The sequence below is a fragment of the Bubalus kerabau genome, chromosome 8 (genome assembly GCF_029407905.1).
Source record: "Bubalus kerabau isolate K-KA32 ecotype Philippines breed swamp buffalo chromosome 8, PCC_UOA_SB_1v2, whole genome shotgun sequence".
NCBI lineage: Eukaryota > Metazoa > Chordata > Mammalia > Artiodactyla > Bovidae > Bubalus > Bubalus kerabau.
The window spans coordinates 73459569-73482759 of record NC_073631.1 but is presented as its reverse complement, the minus strand read 5'-3'; the positions used below and the strand labels follow the sequence as shown (position 1 = coordinate 73482759).

The window sequence follows — 23191 nt, the reverse complement described above, 5'->3', positions numbered from 1 at the left end:
AGACTCACAAGCTCGCACGGCAGCAGGTTTTTCCACAGTTTGACAGTTCCAGTTCAGCTCAATGCTGCTGATTTATAAGACACTGAGCTCACTGCCTTTCTCCCCTCTTCTCCCCCAGTCATTTCTCAATCAAGCTGCACTGGCTGGAAACATCTGAGAAAGAAATTTACTGAGAGATGCACAGACAGCCTATTCACATTCCAGAATTTCCAGGAGCCTTCCCCAGAGGACCCAGCGGTAAACTGTTAACTCATGCACATCCCCTGGCCAGTGTCCCTGCCCCTCATCACCCGGCTGGCTGGTGCAGACAGCACCCAGGCTTCCTGCTTCCAAACTCGGCTTCCTCAACTCTAAGGCTACGTGATGTAGCTAACACAGCACACACTGTTCTCAAGCCTTGCCCAGCCTTGCCTACGACAGCAAGATTAGACAGGAAACTGAGGACAGAAGGTACCCAATGGATTTAGTGAGTTAGTTGTCTGAGCACTTAAAAATTCTAAATTAATGACACTATACGTACATGTGGTTGATTCTTCCTCATTAGTGAAAGGGACTCTGATTAAAATAACTCATTTGAATAAAGGCTTAATGGAGGCTCAGAACAATGTCCTTGCTTAACTCAAGTACTTCCTCTTTCTTTCCCCTCTCCCCTAGCCAGCCTCTCTCCCACACCAATTTGGTCTTAACATAGAAAGTTCTAATCTGAAACTGGTGTTTACCACTAAGCTCTCCATTTCTGCTTGAAGTAATTTTCAAGGGCCACTTTCTGCATCTTGTTCTCAGACGTGTCTTGGTCAATTAGTGCAATGTTGCAGCCGTGTATAGTTATTGTAACTCCAGCTGCGAGCTGTTAATAATAAACTTACCCACAGGACAATCATGCCATATGGTTGATGGTCAATCAAGAATAAAATATGCATTAGGAAGAAAAAAACTGCTGTCAACAGTGAGGTGGTGTAGGTCATTGATTAGGATGCTGGTTCCATAGAACGGAATTTGGGGTAGCAGTGTATGGAGGCATCTCTGCCTTGCCCGGGCCCTACCATGTTTGTCCTGGGACACAAAAGCATGATAACAAAAGTGACACAGCTGGAACCAGAAGACAAGCAGACAAAACATGCTGCAATGTGTAATGTGGGTTGGGGAATAGGGATTTGTTGAAAAGAAGCATAGCTCAGATTCTTTGCTAGGAAAAGGAGACAGATCTACATTGTGGTCATGGGAAATGACCTGTGTGCTACATGACGAATTTCATTTAATAGGAGTTTTGAGGCAAATAAAAATAAACTGATTTGTGGCTAATGAGTGAAGGAGGAGCTGTAACCCACTCAGGCAGTTTCAATTAACTTCTTGCCCAGGATCAAAGGACTTTTGGATTATTTTGATTTCCTTTTGAATTTTGAATGGGAGGTGGTGATTTGGCCGAGGGTGGAGGTGGGGTGGGTGCTGTCTTCAAAGTAGGCTCTTCAAGCTACTTACTGCTCCTGGCAAGTAGCTGAAACTTGACTTTTGTTCCCAGTCATAGCTGCCCTGGTAGAAAAGCAAAAGGCAGGGCCAATAAAGCATCTACGCATTTCAGAGGCAAAACTAAAGGTTCTACGTCAGTTTTACCGGAAATAGTAAAGAACCAGTGCAGAATGGTATCCTGTAAAGTAAAAAACCATGACAAATGTTTCCTTCAGCCTGTGCTTTTTTGTCTGTTTCCTTGTTTGTTTCAATGACAAGTTCTTTATACAACATCTATCACGGATCTCTCTCAATCACACACCAGGGTCCAGACCCTCCGCGCCATAGCAGTTATCTGTCAACATTTTCTAATTGGAAGTGCAGGTTAAATTCCTTCATGCAAACTTTCCTTTGAATTTAAATACTCCCTCCCGCCTCCTAGGAAAGATCCTCTCTTTCTTTTTTTTCTACTTTTTTTTTTCCCTCCTGGTCAAAAAATGTAATGATTCCATTCTTGCTGAGATTACTTTTCCATCGACATATTTTTTCTCCACTGAAAACAAAAGACCTTTTTCATTGCCATTTAAAGGGTGATCATACAATAAAGGCCTTATTAAAAGCCCAGAGCCCTGTTTACTTGCTGTGGAGCTTGATTTGATTACCTGATAATGAAAGTGCTCTACTAACCATGGGACCAACCACAGGGTCGGCTATCCTGGGGTTGTGCCCCCTTCAGAGGAAGTGGTATTTGTGATTATACTTTTGTCTTTGAGAAGGCAGACTATTCTCAGCCCTCCATGGAAGTCTCAGGAAGACTGCTGTACTGTCAGGAAACATGTACACATACACACACAAATTCTCCTCTGTGCCAGTTAGTTGGCTGTTAAGGGTTTGCTGAATTTCCTGTCATTCTGACTGTTTAACTCACTCAGTGGTCCTCAGCTAGGGGTCCACTTTGCCACCAGCAGACATCAGTAATGTCTGAAGATGGTTTGGGGTGTCACAATATCACAACTGGGGTAGAAGAGGGCTCCCTCTGGCATCCAGTGTATGCTGCTAAAGATCCTACAATGCACAGGGCACCCTCCTACCCCCCACCCTCCCCGCACACACACAAAGAATTATCTGGCCCAAAACGTCAGTAGTGCCAAGGTTGAGAAATACTCCACTGACTTAACCAACATAATTTGACGTGACTGGATAGATCGATGGATTTAGTCTCAGATTAAAAGCAATGAGACAAAGGGCTACCAGATTCCTCTTTCATCATCGCCACTTTGCCCCACCAAAGACCTAGGTAGGCCTGATCACATCAGTTCCGACTAAGCCAGTTTTCTTTGTGATGTAACAAAGCAGGGGTAAGCAAAACACAGTCTGATAGGGCTGCCATCTGTTTTTGTATAGACAACTGGCTTTTACATTTTTAAATGGTTGATTTAAAAAAAATAATAATATCTTATGATGTGAAAATTATATGAAATGTATATTTCAGTGCACCCTGGCTCTGCTCATTTGTTTACAATTTGTACGTGGCTGTTTTTACAAATACGGCAGCAGAGTAATTGCCACAGACAATATGGGCCTAAAGCCTAGAATATTTACTATCTGACCCTTTACAAAAATAGTTTACTGATCCATAATATAAAACTTAAGACCAATTATATGGCCTTCACAGCAGAGTCAATGATTTCATGGAGGGAGTGGATCCCACAAGTCACTGGAATATGTACATAAATAATGGTACATTATTTCTACACATTGTACACTCAGATATCATCAATTTGGTAAGGGGCCACTTATATACAAGTTATTTTTCCAATTTTTCCATCCATAACTTTCTTACTCCTAATAAAGCTTTCATCAATTGTGGCTTCAGAACTAGGCTCTCTTCTTAGTCTCTTTCCTCAGCTTTAACCTAAATTGGGGATAGGAAGCCAACAGGAGAAGACCAGAGGGTGTGGTTTATCCTCCAAGGGGATCCTTAGCCATGAGTGATGGAGAGAAAAACATATAAGCATGCCAACCACAAACTCCCATCGCTCCCCACTGAGACTGACATCCTCTTACTCCGTCAAAAATGTGTGGGTGCCCAACAACGCTATCCTGCTGCAACTCCAGCAAGAACGGGTCTTTAGGGATGTCTGCACGTACTCACACAGACATGAAGAGGTTAGCTGGGACAGAACTCCGCAGACAAAGGAGTTATTGCTGCTTAAGCTCACCAATTAAATATCAGAAAAGTGTGGTAGGGAGGAGGGATAGAGACTTAATATTTCAAGAGACAGAGTTTCAGTTTAGGAAAGCGAAAAAATTGGGAAATGGATGATGATGAGAGTTGCACAGCAAGGAGCATGTAGTTAGTGCCACTGAACTGCACAGTTAAATATGGTTAAAGTAGTATGTTTTATAATATATGGTTTTTACCACAATTAAAAAAAAATTAAAAAGAAATTCCTGTTCCTGCTCAAAGGGTTAAGTACTACCCCTCCTACCCATCACACACACACACACACACACACACACACACACACACACACACACTAGCTTAGAGACACAACATGCACACACAAAGGAGGCTATGAGAACACAGAAGGATAAACCATTTTTGGATTTGGAGGTGATGATGTCAGTGATAAGAAGGAGAAGGAAGGCACCGTCATTTATTGATGTGTCAGGAAATATTCCAAGCACTTTACTTAAAACCTGAAATGTTGATAGTATTCAGTCCATTTTACAGATAGGAAAACTGAACTGTGAGAAGTTGAGTAACTTGCCTAAGGGCACATAGCTAGTAAGGTAGAAGAGCAGGATCCAAACCACTTCTGTCTGACTGCTCTTTTCTCCATGTCCAGGGAATATCTCATTGAAAAGGTAGGATGTGAAGGGGACTGCAAGATTCAGATTGTCAGACTGGAGGGAAGAAAGCATTCTAAATAGAATAAAGACATGGGAGGAAAAAAAATAGACACTGGAATGGGCACATTATATTAAGTGTGCTTCAGAGATGGAAAAGACAGGTCTCTTGGAGGTACAGAGTTTGCACACAGCAGGTGCTACTGGAAGGGTCTGATTGGGCTTAAACATTGTCAAATGCAATCAATTTTAGGAATAGATCTTTCGAAGTCTTGACATTTGATGTTGAGCCCATATGGAAGAAATGTGCTGTAGTAAAAAGGTTACTAATAGGACATCTTTATTCATAACTGCCCAAACTTGCAGGCAACCAAGATGTCCTTCAATAAGTAAATGAATAAACAAACTTTGGTATATCTAGACAATGGATTATTTCAGCAATAAAGTGAACTATCAAGTCACCAAAAGAAATGGAGAACCCTTAAATGCATATTGCTAAGTGAAAGAAATAGATCTGAAAAGGCTACTACTCTATGATTCCAACTAGATGACATGCTAGAAAAGGCAAAACTATGGAAACAGGAAAAGGAAAGGGGTCTGGAGACAGGGAGGGAGGAATGAGTAGATGAAGCACAGGGGAACTTTGGGGCAGTGAAACTATTCTGTATGATCCTATTAATATAATGCTGGCTACATGCCATTTTACATTTGTCAAAACCCATAGAATGTACAACACCAAGAACAAACCATAATATAAGCTATGGACATTCATTTCAGTTCAGTTGCTCAGTCGTGTCCAACTCTTTGTGACCCCATGGACCGCAGCACACCAGGCCTCCCTGTCTATCGCCAACCCCAGAGTTTACTCAAACTCATGTCCATTGAGTCGGTGATGCTATCCAACCATCTCATCCTCTGTTATCCCCTTCTCCTCCTGCCTTCAATCTTTCCCAGCATCAGGGTCTTTTCAAATGAGTCAGTTCTTTGCATCAGGCAGCCAAAGTATTAGAGTTTCAGCTTCAACATCAGTCCTTCCAATGAATATTCAGGGCTGATTTCCTTTAGGATGGACTGGTTGGATCTCCTTGCAGTTCAGGACTCTCAAGAGTCTTCTCGAACACCACAGTTCAAAAGCATCAATTTTTCGGTGCTCAGCTTTCTTTATAGTCCAACTCTCACATCCATACATGACTAATGGAAAAACCATAGCTTTGACTAGATGGACCTTTGTTGGCAAAGTAATGTCTCTGCTTTTTAATATGCTGTCTAGGTTGGTCATAACTTTTCTTCCAAGGAGCAAGTGTCTTTTAATTTCATGGCTGCAGTCACCATCTGCAGTGATTTGGAGTCCAAAAAAATAAAATCTGCCACTGTTTCCCCATCTATTTGCCATGAAGTGATGGGACCAGATGCCATGATCTTAGTTTTCTGAATGTTGAGCTTTAAGCCAACTTTTTCACTCTCTTCTTTCACTTTCATCAAGAGGCTCTTTAGTTCTTCTTCACTTTCTGCCATAAGGGTGGTGTCATCTGCATATCTGAGGTTATTGATATTTGTCATGGCAATCTTGATTCCAGCTTGTGCTTCATCCAGCCCAGTGTTTCTCATGATGTACTCTGCATATAAGTTAAATAAGCAGTGTGACAATATGCAGCCTTGATGTACTCCTTTCCCTATTTGGAACCAGTCTGTTGTTCATGTCCAGTTCTGATTGTTGCTTCTTGACCTGCATACAGATTTCTCAAGAGGCAAGTCAGGTGGTCTGCTATTCCCATCTCTTGAAGAATTTTCCACAGATTGTTGTGGTCCACACAGTCAAAGGCTTTGGCATAGTCAATAAAGCAGAAGTAGATATTTTTCTGGAACTCTCTTGCTTTTTTGATGATTAAACGGATGTTGGCAATTTGATCTCTGGTTTCTCTGCCCTTTCTATATCCAGCTTGAACATCTGGAAGTTCACGGTTCATGTACTGTTGAAGCCTGGCTTGGAGAATTTTGAGCATTACTTTACTAGCGTGTGAGATGAGTGCAATTGTGCAGTAGTTCGAACATTCTTTGGCATTGCCTTCCTTAGAGATTATAATGAAAACTGACCTTTTCCAGCCCTGTGACCACTACTGAGTTTTCCAAATTTGCTGGCATATTGAGTGCAGCACTTGAAAAGCATCATCTTTTAGGATTTGAAATAGCTCAACTGGAATTCCATCACCTCCACTAGCTTCGTTTGCAGTGATGCTTCCTAAGTCCATTAGTTAATAATACTACATCAGTGTTGGCTCATTAATTGTAACAATTGTAGTACATTAATGCAAGATGGTAAAATAACTGAGGAAATAGGGGTTCACTTAATTTTTTTTTTTTTTTTTTTGGTAAAACTAAAACTATTTGAAAAAAAGTATTAAAAAAAAAAAAAAGATTGTGGACTAGACCCAGATTCAAACCAGCACTTTGAGCAAATTGCAGCCTCTCTGAATCTTACAAACCAAGAAGTCACTACATGGCCCACCACCAGGGGACATCCCCTGATTCTGAAATAATGTACATGGGCTGGATTTTCTCCCTTTGTTGAAGAGTGAGAGAGAGATCCAATGTGCCTGGGCCTCAGGTTTGTGAATGTTGGCCCTGAGAGGGTTTGGATATTTGAAGCCAGGGATCAGACTCATGACATCACTTTCCTCTTGCACATGAGGTCATTTTGCATTTATGGGCCCCAATTACCTAGACGTTTGTGGTTGTGATTGTTGTTTGTTTAGAGTAGTTACCAAATCCCAACTTCTTCAAGCATTAAAAGAAGTGTGTTTTTCAATGCTAATTATTTTGCAGCATGATAGAAACTGGCACCCTCAAAAGGCATTGACTTCAAAGGAGAAGATTGAGAATTAGAATGTCTTCCTTCTCCACCCAGCTTCTGAGCTTGTGCACTGCGCTCCCTGACAGAAAGTTGGCCTGTGCCAGCCCCCCAGCTGCCGTGTGAATGACAGCATGACTGGCACCCCCCGGTGGCCTCTGAAGATGGACTAATATTTATAGGCAGCGGCACCCTTTAGTGGCATTGAATCACCACTCACCTCATTTCACCGGGGCGCCCCTGCCCACTTCACAGAGCTGCCCCAGGGTGAGGAGGGTAGAAGCCTGAGCTTCTATCACAGGTCTGGGTTTACTTTAATCCCTCAGTCATAATTATCACCAGCAGGTTCCAGCAGGCACCATAGAAATAATAAAACCATCCTTTCAGAATACTACTCACGAAGGAGCTGAATGCAGGTGCCAAGTCGGATGGGTAATTTCATTTTATACAAAAATACATGTTGGAAATCTGTATTGTTTTTAGACTGTGCCTAATTTTTCTGCTCACATACACAGACATTTCTCTAACAGTTTGGCTAGAGTAAATAATATTACTAACTTTTACTCATGTGTCAGCTTTGCATACACACAGCTTAAACAGATGTGCCTGTTTATAATTTTAAAGACGCACATATGTAAAACATTTGATAGCGTATTTATTCATGTCGTTGATTTAACTGAAAGACCCTGTATTTACATCTTTTAATTGTGTTATGTGGGATAGTGCCACATACGTTGTTTACATATGTGACATGTGTGATGGAAAACCAATTGGCTAGTGGAAGTTCGTTCTTCTTGGGTTTGGAGGGTATTCCAGACCTAAAAAATTTAGTGCCACTGAGCAAGGGGTGAGGAATGAGGTGGAGGCAGGGGGCAATGAATGTAGATTGATTCCAAAATATTTAAAGAGGGTAAAAAAATAAAAATATAAAGTATCCCCCCCCCCCGACCTCGCGCTTCATATACATCACAAAATTTGAGACTATTTTTCCCAGCCAGGGAAAGAAAGAAGCTCTCTGTTTCTGGTGCCTGCCATGTGTGATGTTTAAAAGAGGGAGCACCTTGGGCAGGGGAGGGGGGCTAGGCAGTCCTGTACGAGCCTCCATCCAATACTTTTCAACGAGGATTCCAGAAGGCCCGGCCTGTAAATGCCTATATTGTCTCCCTGCTCTGCAGCCTCAGGTGGCTGAACATTTTGCTCAGTCAGTCCACAAAAGTTTTCTTCTTGCATCCAAGGTTTCAGGCTTTCATACCCACTCTGTTTGGAAAAATTCAAAAATCAAAAAGGATGTGGTCTGAAGTGTTGAAGTGTTGAGCCACATATGGAAGGCAAAACTCAGGGAAATGAAGAGGCACATTTATCAGGTCTCAATGGGAGATTCTCATGTTTAGAGTCTGGGATACAGTTATTTAACTACACTGGCCAGAGGTTCCTGAACTTCCTCATCCCATTGACATGCACACATTGTGTTCTTTCTCCACCTTCTTGAGTATGTAGGTGCCTCTCCCCTTTGGCATAGATTATAAATGTCATTCTCAATTCTGCTATTTTTCCTCCTTCTTATCAGTAATTTAGGCTTGTGAATCCAGGAAAGAGCCACCTAGACTTAAATTATATATTGATGGATTCTCTTGTCTTTCTCTCTGCTAGTTTTCCACAGCTCTATGGCAAATGATCAGAGAAGACAATGGCACCCCACTCCAGTACTCTTGCCTGGAAAATCCCATGGACGGAGGAGCCTGGTGGGCTGCAGTCCATGGGGTCGCAAAGAGTCAGACATGACTGAGTGACTTCACTTTCACTTTTCACTTTCATGTATTGGAGAAGGAAAGGGCAACCCACTCCAGTGTTCTTGCCTGGAGAATCTCAGGGACGGGGGAGCCTGGTGAGCTGCCGTCTATGGGGTCGCACAGAGTCGGACACAACTGAAATGACTTAGCAGCAGCAGCAGCAGCAGCAGGGCAAATGATCTTCCCAAGTGAGACATGCTTGTACACAGAACAGTGTTCCTAGAGCACTGCTGGTAACATTTCTTAGGTCTTATCAAGTCCTTCTAGAAATGTGTTTTGTAGGACTAATCTCCAAATATAGAAAGTAGAGACTTTCCAAAACTTACAGGTGCTCTCTACTCTAAATTCCAATGGACATGGAAACAAACAAGACTAGGGATGTTTCTGCTCCACGCTGCAGAGCAGCACCAAGTGACTGAACCAGTGTGATGGGCAGAGGAAAGGAAGAGTGTGTGACTTTGCCTTCACCTCTGACTTCCACATAGAACATACTTATTCCAATAAAATCAGGTTAAAATCATCATCAAGGGCAGCTTTCAGAAGCTTTGAGATAACTGGGAACGTTCCTATGCACAGGAACTTCATGCCTTGGCTGGTACCTCCTCCTCTTCTGGTCCTTCACCCTGTCAAAAATGGGATTTGCAAAGAAAGAGACCTGCAGAAAATGTAGAGAAGTCCACACAGAGAAAAGAGGAAAACAGAAGAGACCAGTCCCTCTTCTCCATCACTTATATCACTACCACCACTAAATCACTACTATGGAAGCTTATTTTCCCTACACCTTTCAAGGGAAAAAGAAAGTTTTATGCAAATGTAAACTTTTTAATCTGGGGGAAAGATAATCCAATATATTTTTGGAGGACTACATTTCAGCTTATAAACTGTGTTGATGATGAGCCCTCATCAGAATAGCTAAGGCTTGTGGAAAGATGTGGCTAATGGTACTCTGTCTCCATCAGGCAGTTTTTTCCTCGTGCTTGGCCTGTGTGTTATAGATGGAGTAAGCCCACTCCTGCAGGTTTGAACACGCTGCTGATCTTTGTTGAGGTGGGAACAATCAAGCCCTCTCTCTCTCTGCCATCCTGGAAAAACGATCAGGGTTCTTTCCACACCATTTTATCTGAGAGTTTCCACTTTAAAACTCATGCCTTTGCTGCCTCATCCAGATTTCAAATAACTTTCTCCTTTTTCAACTTGAGCCTCAGCATCTTCTGGTCTTTGCTGCTGCACCAGATCTCCCCCTGTAGCACCAATCTGCTGCCACTCATGTTGTCAGGGATGGTGCCAGGAGATTCAGATGCAGGGTCCCTTGTCCTGCCTATCTCTGGGAATTTCACAGGGCAAGCTCCCCAGGATCCTGGAGATGCACAGTGGGAAATGCTGTGTGGCTTCTTCTCTTCTTGGAGTTCTACAGTACTCATTAGTCCACACTAAAGGTCTTGAGACGCCTCACTATAAAGAAGCCTGCTTAGTGTCTATAAATAAGCATTGATAAGCTTATTTTAGAACCCCATCTTTTGAATCATGCCTCTACCATTTTTCAGAATTGTTATTCTGAGGAGCATGTGTCAGGAGATATCGCTGATCCACATGGAGAGTCTACCCAGGATCCAACTGCTTGTTATGTGTCGTGCCTTAGAAAACAAGCTCGCGCGCTCTCTCTCTCTCTCTCTCTCTACCTTTTTTGCCTTCTCTTAAGGAGACAACAGCTTCTGGTAATGCTTAAGATGCAGACCTAGGATAACCAGTCCCGAGACCTCAGCCTCAACTACTCATAGAACTCCAAGAAGTTCCTCCTGTTTGCCTTAAAGTGTCAGAGACTGATAGCTGTCCTGCAAAATTACTTCTCCCTTTCTTCTGTAATAAAATTTTGGCTGGACATAAAGTCACTCTGAGTAAAACCACAGTTCTCAGCCTTCCTTGCAGCTAGGTATACAACTACAGGCAGTGCTATATGTAGCACCTAGAAACTGTGCTTACAATAAGCATGTCTTCTTCCCCCTTTTCTCCTCTCTCCTTCAGGAATAAGAATGTGATGGCAGGAGCTTGAGCAGCCACCTTGGGTCATGTAGTCTAAGTCACATGTTCAGAAGAAGACTGGGTCTCTAACATTGTAGAATAAGATATCAGGTCAAGAATGGTACATCTGGGTTTATTTAATGTGAAATAGTAATAGAGTTTTGCTTTTTTTTTTTAGTCACTGTTATTTTGGGGGGTTTGCCACTTCATCAGAATGTAATTCTAATTCCTTGTCTCCTCTCTTCAGCCAACCCCTCAGAGCTCTCAAGGATAAACTAAAAGCCCAGATTATTTCCTCGAACAACCTCTCAGAAAGTCATCTTGACTGGGAACAAGTTAGCATCAGGCTGACCCCACTGGAGTGTCTCTCCTGATGGCTCTATCTGGAGATAGAATCTCTCTGCCCTCTCTCTCTGGACCCTCTCCCACTCAAGACTTTTTATAAGGAGAGCAGGAGGTGGGAGTTGGCTAGGCAAACATCCACACCACAGTGATTAGCACATCAGCCGACCCAGCCTGGGTGGTCTAGTCTAAGTGGCCATATGTTTCCCCATCCCTTGCCCCAAATAACCATTCCCAGAGTTTGCCAAACTTTTTGTCCTCATGTGTTCACTTGGCTAAATTCCCATTCACCCTTCATGCCTTTCCCACATGAACCATCTAGTTTATTTGTTTGAATACACACATCATCTATTCTGATGGGCTACAGCATGGTTTGGTTCAGATTTAACCTTAAACAACTTCTAAATTAACACACATACTACAATCCACCCACCACCGTGACCCCACCAGTCTACTCCAGGTTAAAATCTGTAATAAAGGTAGTAATTCAAACAAAGGCAAAACTGGAAGTGTCACCCACAGACATTCCCTGAGCTGGGTGAGCCACACGCCAGTGATCATTGATTAGAATTTGGTTCACTGGGAGAAACCAGAATATGATAATGTGCGTGCAACCCAATGTATACACATGAAGTTGCAATAAGTCTATTTTCATGTCTGTTTATAAGATACATGGACAATAGAGACTAATTATTTATATATTGAAAGGATAAAACTTCGAGTACACCCAAGTGTTTGGTTGTAAATCTTTTCATTTATACTTTTATTATAGCAGTTATTCAACACCTGGGATTAGACAGAGAGTTGAAGGTGCATGCTTATCCTTGGCCACTAGCCTGCAAATGCTTGCAGCATTGTTGGCATCCCCCGGATCCCTAGCTTAGTGCAGCAGTTCAGAAATTGCCACTGTTTTAGAGTCAGACAGCCTTGGTTTTGAACCTTGAGTAGTGGCTGTGCAACTCCAAAAGAATTTCTTAATCTCACTGAGATTCAATTTCTGATTCAAAAAAAAAAGGGATAATAGTACATACCTCATACATTGTGCTAAGGATTAGATAGTACACAAAACTCAGAAAATAGGATCTATGATTAAATCACAGTGACACACCATTAAGTGTTCAGGAAATATCTTATCAATGGAGTTTTTGAGAAGCAAAACCCAGTCTTCCTAGTCTATAAATTCTTCTGTACATCACTAGGTCCCCTCTCTAAGACATTTATAGATTTGTTATGTATTTAGCCCGAAAACATAAGCTCATACTGTCTACCAGGCACTGAAAGAGAAGCTAGGGATCCTGAGATATGTTTGACATGGCCTTTGTCCTCAAGGTGCTCGGAATCTAGTAAGGGGATGGACAGGGAAAACAAAGTGTTACAGAGTTATAGATGCCAGGCTAGAAGTGCTATAGAGTTCAATGAGTGCCCAGAGATGGGAGCATCAGCTCTACCTGGGGATCAGGATGTGAAGATAGCAAAGACACAAAGGTTTCAAGCAACAAGGGATTTCTGAATTGGACTTTGAGAAATAAGTCAGCATTTGTCAGGCAGACCATCCTCAACACAAGCAGCAGAGGGAGCAAAGGCATGGGGGAAAGTACATCAGTTTGGTTTTTGGAGGAAATAACAATAATACTCCCCTGGCTGAGGGTTGGTGGAGAAATAGAGACCAGGATGAGAATTGGAAATGGAGCACAGGCCAGTAGGGGAGCTTAGTCCTAATCCTATAAACAGGAAGGAGCTCAATCCACAAACACTGTTCATCACCCAAGAGAAGGGCAGAGATACCCAGAGAAGGGACTGTAGCCCCAGCAGCACCAGGTTACCTAGGGACAATGGAGCAGTTGTGCTCATGCACCCAGGTTGTAGGGTCCTTGCCTGGCACATCCTCTCAAATCCCCAGCAATATCCCGTCTTCTGGTCCAGCCTATCCCTCATCAAACATCACCCACTTGGGTTTCTGTTTCCTCAAGAGTCAGTTCTCTATTAGATGATCATTAGTGATCTAATTTTTTAATCCCAGATAGCATATCAGGACCTATAAGTTTGTTATTTATTCAAAGTTATATATTTACATTTAAACAGGGACTTTGTGGGTAATGCTTTAAACCAAATGAATAAAAACCCTAGTTGATTGCCAACAAAAAGGGTTTTGGGGGGAAAAAATTGCCCATACAAAGGCTGAAAAAACATACAGTGATACTTATAAGCTCAATTACATATGCTTTTGTCTCTATCCCAGTGATTGGCAGGTGATAGCTGATTAATATATAATGAAAGGGAAGGAGGCAGAGAGGAAGTAAGGGAAAAAAGAAAGAGAAGAGATCTAATCCATAATCCTTTTTTACATGGCTTCTAGCATGGAATTTAGCTACTAAAAAGAGATATTTTTCTACTCCTAAGGGGGCAAAACAAGAAACATAAATATCAACTTTATTGCCACTAACCCTTTTATCCTAAAATCTGAAATATTTGAGCCTACCAAAAGCTTCATTTTTGATGCTCTTATTGGATGCATGGATCTATGTTTATAGAAAGTTTTAATGGTTGCAAAGTCAAATTGCAAAAATGATTTTTTTTTCAGAGATCTTGATATATCATGCTGCATTCTAATAAAATTTTCAATACTGGCTGTAATGCAGATTATAATACTAATGTTTCCCATGGGATTGAGTAATCAGAACTCCTCTGGTAAATGTCCTAGAGTTAAGGTTAGTGCATCAAAGAGCTGTAACTCACTGACATTTAATACTGGCTGATGCAACAGGAAAAATTCAGTAGCAAAAACAGACTGCTGAGAAACTTCTCTGTAAGTTTTGGAGCCCAAGCAATTCACAGAATATTTCCTTCTCATACTCTGAAATCAATGTGGTTCTGACACCTTCCTCACAGATACACCATGATTTTGAAAAGACAACCAAAACCAGTCATGGGAATAATAGTATTATTGTTTAATGGGTCCTTTGGATGGTAATGTTATAACAAGAAATGAAACTTGAACTCTTTGAACTGACTTTTTCAGGAAAGCACTTTCAAACCCTTGAAAAGGAAACATCAAAGTTTGAAGGGCAGATATTAAAAAGACTCCCCCTCTTACACCAATGTGACACAAATTCAACCTGACATACATTTATAGTGAGTTTTGTGCACCAACGAAGATGAAAAGGGAAAAGACACATGCTTGTCCTGAAGGAACTTATTACATAAAAGTATCTTTCAGCTGATTGAGAACTTTGTTTCTGAATTATTATTCCCTTCCAGCCTCTGCCTATTTCAAAAGGGACTGGATGGTACATGATTTTTAGAGGTATTCTCTTAAGATAACTCTTTCAGGATAATAGGAAACATAAATTGTAGATATCATGAGAAAACATTTTTTTACCAATCAGTTTGGCAAATACCAAGAAGTTTAAAAACAGAATGTGTTGGTAAGAACATGGCACCCTCATACATTTCTAGTGCCAATGCAATGCAAAGAGGTATGACCTTTATAGAAAGAAACTTGCTAGTATTTACTTGAATTTCAATGAATATACAAGTTGGTGAAAAGGACATCTTTTTTGGGTGTTCGTTCTAGAAGGTTTTGTAGGTCTTCATAGAGCCATTCAACTTCAGCTTCTTTAGCATTACTGGTCAGGGCATAGACTTGGATTACTGTGATATTGAATGGTTTGCCTCGGAAATGAACAGAGATTATTCTGTCGTTTTTGAGATTGCATCCAAGTACTAAAATTCAGACTCTTTTGTTGACTATGATTGCGACTCCACTTCTTCTAAGGGATTCTTGCCCACAGTAGTAGATATAATGGTCATCTGAGTTAAATTCACCCATTCCAGTCCATTTTAGTTCACTGATTCCTAAAATGTTGATATTCACTCTTGCCATCTCCTATTTGACTACTTCCAATTTTCCTTGATTCATGGACCTAACATTCCAGGTTCCTATGCAATATTGCTCTTTACAGCATCAGACTTTACTTCCATCACCAGTCACATCCACAACTGGTTGTTGTGTTTGCTTTGGCTCTGTCTCTTTATTCTTTCTGGAGCTATTTCTCCACTTTTCTCCAGTAGCATATTGGGCACCTTCCAACCTAGGGAATTCATCTTTCAGTGTCCTATCTTTTGCCTTTTCATGCTATTCATGGGATTCTCAAGGCAAGAATACTGAAGTGGTTTGCCATTCCATTCTCCAGTAGGCCACATTTTGTCAGAACTCTACACCATGACCCATCTGTCCTGGGTGACCTACATGGCATGGCTCATAGTTTCATTGAGTTAGACAAGGCTGTGGTCCATGTAATCTGTTTGGTTAGTTTTCTGCGATTATGGTTTTCATTCTGTCTGCCCTCTGATGGAGAAGGATAAGAGGCTTATGGAAGCTTCCTGGTGGGAGAGACTGACTGAGGGGGAAACTGGATCTTGTTTTGATCAGCAGGGCCATGCTCAGTAAATCTTTAATTCAATTTTCTGTTGATGGCGGGGGTGAAGGGGGGATTGGGGGGCTGGTGGGCTGTGTTCCCTCCCTGTTGTTTGACCTGAGGCCAAACTATGGTGGAGGTAATGAAGATAATGGAAACCTCTTTCAAAAAGTCACATGCACACACTGCTGCATTCAGTGTCCCTGACCCTGTAGCAGACCACCATCAACTCATGCCTCCACCGGAGACTCCTGGACACTTACAGGCAAGTCTGGGTCAGTCTCTTGTGCAGTCACTGCTCCTTTCTCCTGAGTCCTGGTACACACAAGGTTATGTTTGTGCCCTCTAAGAGTCTGTTTTCCCAGTCCTATGTAAGTTCTGGTGGCTCTATGGTGGGGTTAACGGTGACCACCTCCAAGAGGGCTTATGCCATACCCAGGTCTGCTGCACCCAGAGCCCCTGCCCCTGCGGCAGGCCACTGCTGACCTGTACCTCTGCAGGAGACACTCAAACACAGTTCTGGCTCAGTCTCTGACTCTGTGGGGTCTCTGGGTCCTGGTGCATACAAGGTTTGTTTGAGCCCTCCAAGCGTCTCTGGCAGGTATGGGGTTTGATTCTAAATGTGGTTTCACCACTCCTACCATCTTGCTAGGGCTACTCCTTTGCTCTTGGATGTGGGGTATCTTTTTTTGGTGGGATCCAACATTCCCCTGTCAATGGTTGTTCAGCAGCAAGTTATAATTTTGGAGTTCTCACAGAAGATGAGCACAGGTCCTTCTACTCCGCCACTTTGTTGTCCAAAAAAGATGTCCTTTTCATTATAGGGGACTGGAATGTAAAAGTAGGAAGTCAAGAGATACCTGGAGTAACAGGCAAATTTAGCCTTGGAGTAAAGGCTAACAGAGTTTTGTCAAGAGAACACACTGGTCATAGAAAACACTCTCTTCCAACAACACAGGAAAAGACTCTACAAATGGACATCACCAGATAGCCAACACCGAAATCAGATTGATTATATCCTTTGCAGCCAAAAACGGAGAAGCTCGATACAGTCAGCAAAAGCATGACCAGGAGCTGACTGTAGCTCAGATCATGAACACCTTATTGCCAAATTCAGACTTAAATTGATGAAAGTAGGGAAAACCACTAGACCATTCAGTATGACCTAAATCAAATCTCTTACAGTTATACAGTGGAAGTGACAAATAGATTTAAGGGATTAGATCTGATAGACAGAGTACCTGAAGAACTCTGGATGGAGGTTCGTGACATTGTATAGGAGGCAGTGATCAAGACCATCGCCAAGACAAAGAAATTCAAAAAGGCAAAATGGTTGTCTGAGGAGGCCTTACAAATAGCTGAGAAAAGAAGAGTAGCTAAAGGCAAAGGAGAAAAGGAAAGATATACCAATTTGAAAGCAGAGTTCCAAAGAATAGCAAGGAGAGATAAGAAAGCCTTCCTCAATGATCAATGCAAAGAAATAGAGGAAAACAATAGAACAGGAAAGACTAGGTATCTCTTCAAGAAAATGGGAAATACCAAGGGAACATTTCATGCAAAGATGGGCTCAATAAAGGACAGAAATAGTATGGACCTAACAGAAGCAGAAGATATTAAGAAAGGTGGTGAGAATACACAGAAAAACTATACAAAAAAGATGACCCAGATAACCACGATGGTGTGATCACTCACCTAGAGCCAGACATCCTGGAATGTGAAGTCAAGTGGGCCTTAGGAAGCATTACTACAAACAAAGCTAGTGGAGGTGATGGAATTCCAGTTGAGCTATTTCAAATCCTAAAAGATGGTGCTGTGAAAGTGCTTCACTCAATATGCCAGAAAATTTGGAAAACTCAGCAGTGGCCACAGGACTGGGAAAGGTCAGTTTGCATTCCAATCTCAAAGGAAGGCAATGCCAAAGAACGTTCAAACTACTGCACAATTGAGCTCATCTCACACACTAGTAAAGTAATGCTCAAAATTCTCCAAGCCAGGCTTCAACAGTTCATGAACCATGAACTTCCAGACATTCAAGCCAGATTTAGAAAAGGCAGAGGAATCAGAGATCAAATTGCAAACATTCGTTGGATCATCAAAAAGCAAGAGAGTTCTAGAAAAACATCTACTTCTTTATTGACTACACCAAAGCCTTCGACTGTGTAGATCAAAACAAACCATGGAAAATTCTTAAAGAGATAGGAATACCAGACCATCTGACCTGCCTCTTGAGAAATCTGTATGCAGATCAAGAAGCAACAATCAGAATTGGACATGAACAACAGACTGGTTCCAAATAGGGAAAGGAGTATGTCAAGGCTGCATATTGTCACCCTGCTTATTTAACTTATATGCAGAGTACATCATGAGAAACGCTGGGCTGGAAGAAGCACAAGCTGGAATCAAGATTGCCATGAGAAATATCAATAACCTCAGATATGCAGATGACACCACCCTTATGGCAGAAAGTGAAGAAGAACTAAAGAGCCTCTTGATGAAAGTGAAAGAGGAGAGTAAAAAAGTTGGCTTAAAGCTCAGCATTCAGAAGACTAAGATCATGGCATCTGGTCCCATCACTTCACGGCAAATAGAAGGAGAAACAGTGGAAACAGTGACAGACTTTATTTTTCGGGGGAGGTGGGCTCCAAAATCACTGCAGATGGTGACTGCAGCCATGAAATTAAGACACTTGCTCCTTGGAAGAAAAGTTATGACCAACCTAGACAGTATATTAAAAAGCAGAGACATTACTTTGCCAACAAAGGTCCGTCTAGTCAAGGTTATGGTTTTTCCATTAGTCATGTATGGATGTGAGAGTTGGACCATAAAGAAAGCTAAACACTGAAGAATTGATGCTTTTGAACTGTGATGTTGGATAAGACTCTTGAGAGTCCCTTGGACTGCAAGGAGATCCAACCAGTCCATCCTAAAGGAAATCAGTCTTGAATATTCATTGGAAGGACTGATGTTGAAGTGGAAACTCTAATACTTTGGCCACCTGATGCAAAGAACTGATTTATTTGAAAAAACCCTGATGCTGGGAAAGATCGAAGTAGGAGGAGAAGGGGATGACAGAGGATGAGGTGGTTGGATGGCATCACCGACTCAATGGACATGAGTCTGAGTGAACTCCGGGAGTTGGTGATGGACAGGGAGGCCTAGCATGCTGCAGTCCATGGGGTCACAAAGAGTTGGACACAACTGAGTGACTGAACTGAACTGAACCAAACATCAACATGAATCAGCTATAGGTTTACTTACATAAAATTTTTGATTGAAGTATAGTTGATTTACAATGTTTCAGGTATACAGTAAAGTATTTCAGTTACATATATATATATATATATATATTCTTCTCAGATTCTTTTCAGTTTAAGTTATTATAAGGTACTGAATATAGTTCCCTGGGATACATAGTAGATCCTTGTTGCTTATCTATCCTAATCAGAGCAGTGCATATCTATTATTAATAATCCCAAATTCCAAATTTATCCCTCCCCAACCCACTGCATCCAGTAACCATAAGCTTGTCTTCTATGTCTGTGAAAATATTTCTATGAAACTAGATCTTTACAGAGAGTATTGGGGTGGCTTTACCCAGGGGTCTTCAGGACTTAGCTCTCATGTCAACGTTTTGGTGAGCGCGTGTCTCACCCCTGCCTTAACCGTGGCCCACTTTGAAACTAGACTCTTGCCTTGAATTCCTGCTTCCGTCAGCACTCTTAGCAATGCTTCCTGCTCAATAGGCATTTGCGTGCCCCACTGCTTTTCCTCACCCATGCTTTGTCCCTTCTCCACATACTCAACTCCCTCATCCACCCAGAGGATCCTCAGGCCAGCATCACTGCCTGGCCACTCAGAATGTTGTTACTTTCTGTCTCCTGCTACTGCTGCTGCTGAATGTCTCTCTGTGTTATAGGATATCTCAGCCGTAGCAATTTCAACACCTTTATTGAGATATGGTTGATATACAAAAAAAAAAAAAAGCACACTTAATGTATATTATTCAACGAACATGGACATATACACCCATGAGACGGTCATCACAATCAAGTTACCTCCCAAAGTTTCCTTGTGTTCCTCTTTTGTCATAAGAATGCTTATCAGCATGAGAACTACCCTCTTAACAAAATGCACAACACCATGTTGCTAGCTATAGGCACTGTGGTGGACAGATCTCTAGAACATGCTTATCTTGTATAATCGACACCTTTTACCCACAGAACAACTCCCTACCCCCTCCCCCAGCCCTGGCAACCACCATTCCATTTTCTGCTTCAGTCACTTTGACCACTTTTGATCCCTCATGTACATAGAGTCGTTCAGAGTCAGTCCTTCTGAGACTGGCTTACTTCACTTGGTATAATGTCTTCCAGATTCATCCATGTTGTTGTAAATTCCGTCAGCAGATGAATGGGATAAACAAAATGTGGTATATGTATTCAATGGCATACAACACAGGAACCTTTAAAAAAGAAGGAAATTTTATCACAGTAATGTTTAATTGCAGTTATTTACATGTTTGTCTCAAGTGGAGTATGAGCTCTGTGGAGAGAGATCTATTTATCTTTGTTTCTCCACAAACAGCCATTCAGTAGAGGTGTTTAATAACTAACCATTGGTTGAAGAGCCCCTTCAGAGCAGGTGCTCCTGAGTCCACAGGTCCAAACCATCAGCCCCCACTGCTCAGCAGGGCTCAATCTTCGCCTTTTGTTTGGAGAGCTTAATCTAATTACATTTAAAATAATTAGTATAAGGAAGGACTTCTGCCTTTTTATTTGTGTTCTTTATACCTTCTACCTTTCTGGTCTCTAGTTTTCTCTATTACTGCCTTCTTTAGTGTTAAGTTGATTTTTTGTAGTGAATCATTTTGATTTCCTTCTCATTTTCTTTTGTGTGTATTAAATATTTTTATGGTTACTATGGGAATTACATTTAACATCCTAAATTTATAACAGTCTTGTTTGAATGGATACCAGCTTAACTTCCATAGCATACAAAATCACTACTTCTGTAAAACTCTGTTCTCCCTTTATGTTATTAATACCACAAATTATATCTTTATATATTGTGTGCCCAATAACATAGATTTATAATTATTCTGGGTATATTTGTTTTTTAAATCATGTAGGACAGGTTGAAGGCAGGAGAAGGGGACAACAGAGGATGAGATGGTTGGATGGCATCACTGACTCAATAGACATGAGTCTGAGCAAGCTCTGGGAGATAGTGAAGGACAGGAAAGCCTGGCTTGCTGCAGTCTGTGGGGTCTCAAAGAGTTGGATGTGACTGAACGACTGAACAACAACAACAGGAAGTAAAAAGGTGAAATTACAAACCAAAAAACAAAACAAAAACTCTCTTTTCAAGCTGCTGTCTCTCCCTCTCTCTCCCTGCCACATGAGGACACAGCAAGAAGGCAGCCATCTGCAAGGCAGGAGGAGAGCTGGGACCAGGACCTGGCCATGCTGGCACCCTGATCTCAGATGCCCAACTTCGAGAACTGTATGAAAATATGTTCCTGTTGTTTAAGCCACTCAGTCTATGATACTTTGTTCTGGCAGCTGGAGCTGGTGAAGACAGAGTTAAGTGGTCCTCTGAACTAGCCTTCTAATTTTACACAGAGATCCGAAGGGCCACAGAGCAGGCCGCCATCAAAAACCCAGCCAGTCCCATAACCCACAGCCATCAACTGTAGCAAGTGTGACAAGCTTGCCAAATATTGCAGAATGAAAGAAAAGGCCCAAAGCAACGGGTGCATTTTTCTAAAACATACCTGTACGTTTAAACTCTTTTTATCCCAGCTTTGAAATAACAAAATAAAGGTCCAAGGGGACCACTAGCAAGGTATGAAATTGAAAATTTGGCTTCAAAGCCTTCCAGAGATGAGGAGAGAAAGAGGGGTCCATCTATTTGGCTATAACAATGCCATAATGACTGAGCTGTGAATTACACAAAAGAGAATGGACAGTAGGATTCACAATTGTACGAGATTTCTAGGACCTGTACCCAAAACTGCACGAACTAAAGCATTTCAGAGCTTCTTTTTAAAATATTGTTTTACACTGGTCTGGGGTTTTACACCTCAGAATGGGTTTCCACATACACGTAGTTCTTCTTGTTGTTTAGTTGCCAAGTTGTGTCGGACTCTTCTGCAACCCTATAGACTGCAGCCTGCCAGGTTCCTCTGTCCATGGGATTTTCTAGGCAAGAATACCAGAGTGAGTTGCCATTTCCTTCTCCAGCGGATCCTCCTGACCCAGGGATTAAACCTGCCTCTTCTGCATTAGCAGGTGGATTTTTTTTTATCACTGAGCCACCTGGGAAACCCTCCACATGACATGCTCTCATCGAATCTGTTCAACAGCACAGGAATTAGGATCTCTGTGGAGCCCATTGCCCATCCCTCCCCGCCGACCCCCTGTGTCTTAGATTCCATAAGTTGCCCACTGCTGAGTCACAAGTCTGCTAAGTGTTGGAGCAAAACTTGAATTGTGTGTGTATGTGTGTGAGAGACATAGACAGACAGATAGACCAAAGAGAGACAGAGACTGAATGAGTTGGGGTAGGGTTGATCCTACTTCACTATATGCTCCAAGACCACTCCAGGAAGTTCTGCAAATATTCTCCATTAACTGGTAGCTGAATGAGAACTAAACTGTTAATGAGAGACCTGAGTTTTTAGCTCTGTCACTAATTCACGGTTGACTTGGGTATGTTCTCTGTTTAGCCTCTTGTTCTCTGTTTCTTCAACTATGAAAGTAGTGTAGATAGTCTTGTCTTTGATTTTCTTTCTATTCAGACAATCTGTGATTTTTCATAATTAATCATGGCTAGATAAAAGATCAGGCTAAGTCAAGTACAAAAAAATTCTGATACCTGGATTAGGTCCCCAGGAAGAGGGCATTCTTCATAGTGAATCTTCTCCAGCCTCTTCAGTCGGGAGGCAGAGGCAAGACCTGTATCTGGTCTGAATGCTGCAGGAACTTAAGCCTGTCCTGTCCTTCTTGTTGAGACTCAGTTTAGTTGTGCACCAAAGCTGTCAACACAGCTCCAGAGGTAAATCAAAACCAATTACGCAGAAGATCAAAAGCTTTACTCCATGGAGACCCACAAAAGCACATTTCCCAGACTCTCTTCCCTAGGGAATTTAAGATCTGAAATCCTGCCTAGTTTAGACCCCAAGCAATAGTAAATTCAGGCTGGTGACTGCCCCTAGATTAATAAATATCCAAATCACAGTAAATCATAAAACAACATTTACAGCACTGAAGATCCCTTTATCATGGCAACATCTATATTTATTAACATTATTTATTACTAATAAAATATGGAGAGTGTGAGGGGATTAATGTCATTCCATGAGTTTTTGTCTTTAACACAAACAATTTTTATACAAGCTCAAAAAATTTCCTCGATGGCTCTTTTGTCTTTAAAGAAACTAAGAACATCCATCAAAAGAAAGATTTTAAAGCATG

The 23191-nt window shown here is 41.7% G+C and overlaps 1 long non-coding RNA gene across 5 annotated transcripts in view; it reads left to right on the top strand.

Annotated features, from left to right (window-relative positions):
• The window catches only part of LOC129659328 (uncharacterized), a 92531-nt gene that overhangs the window by 11122 nt on the left and 58218 nt on the right, over positions 1-23191 (top strand). For 3 of the 5 annotated variants that reach the window (XR_008717984.1, XR_008717985.1, XR_008717983.1), the window contains exon 3: positions 119-255. This is a non-coding gene — a long non-coding RNA (uncharacterized LOC129659328). Of the gene's footprint in view, positions 1-118; positions 256-7122; positions 7377-23191 lie in introns of those variants that run through there. The other 2 variants (XR_008717986.1, XR_008717988.1) reach the window with 2 other exon arrangements.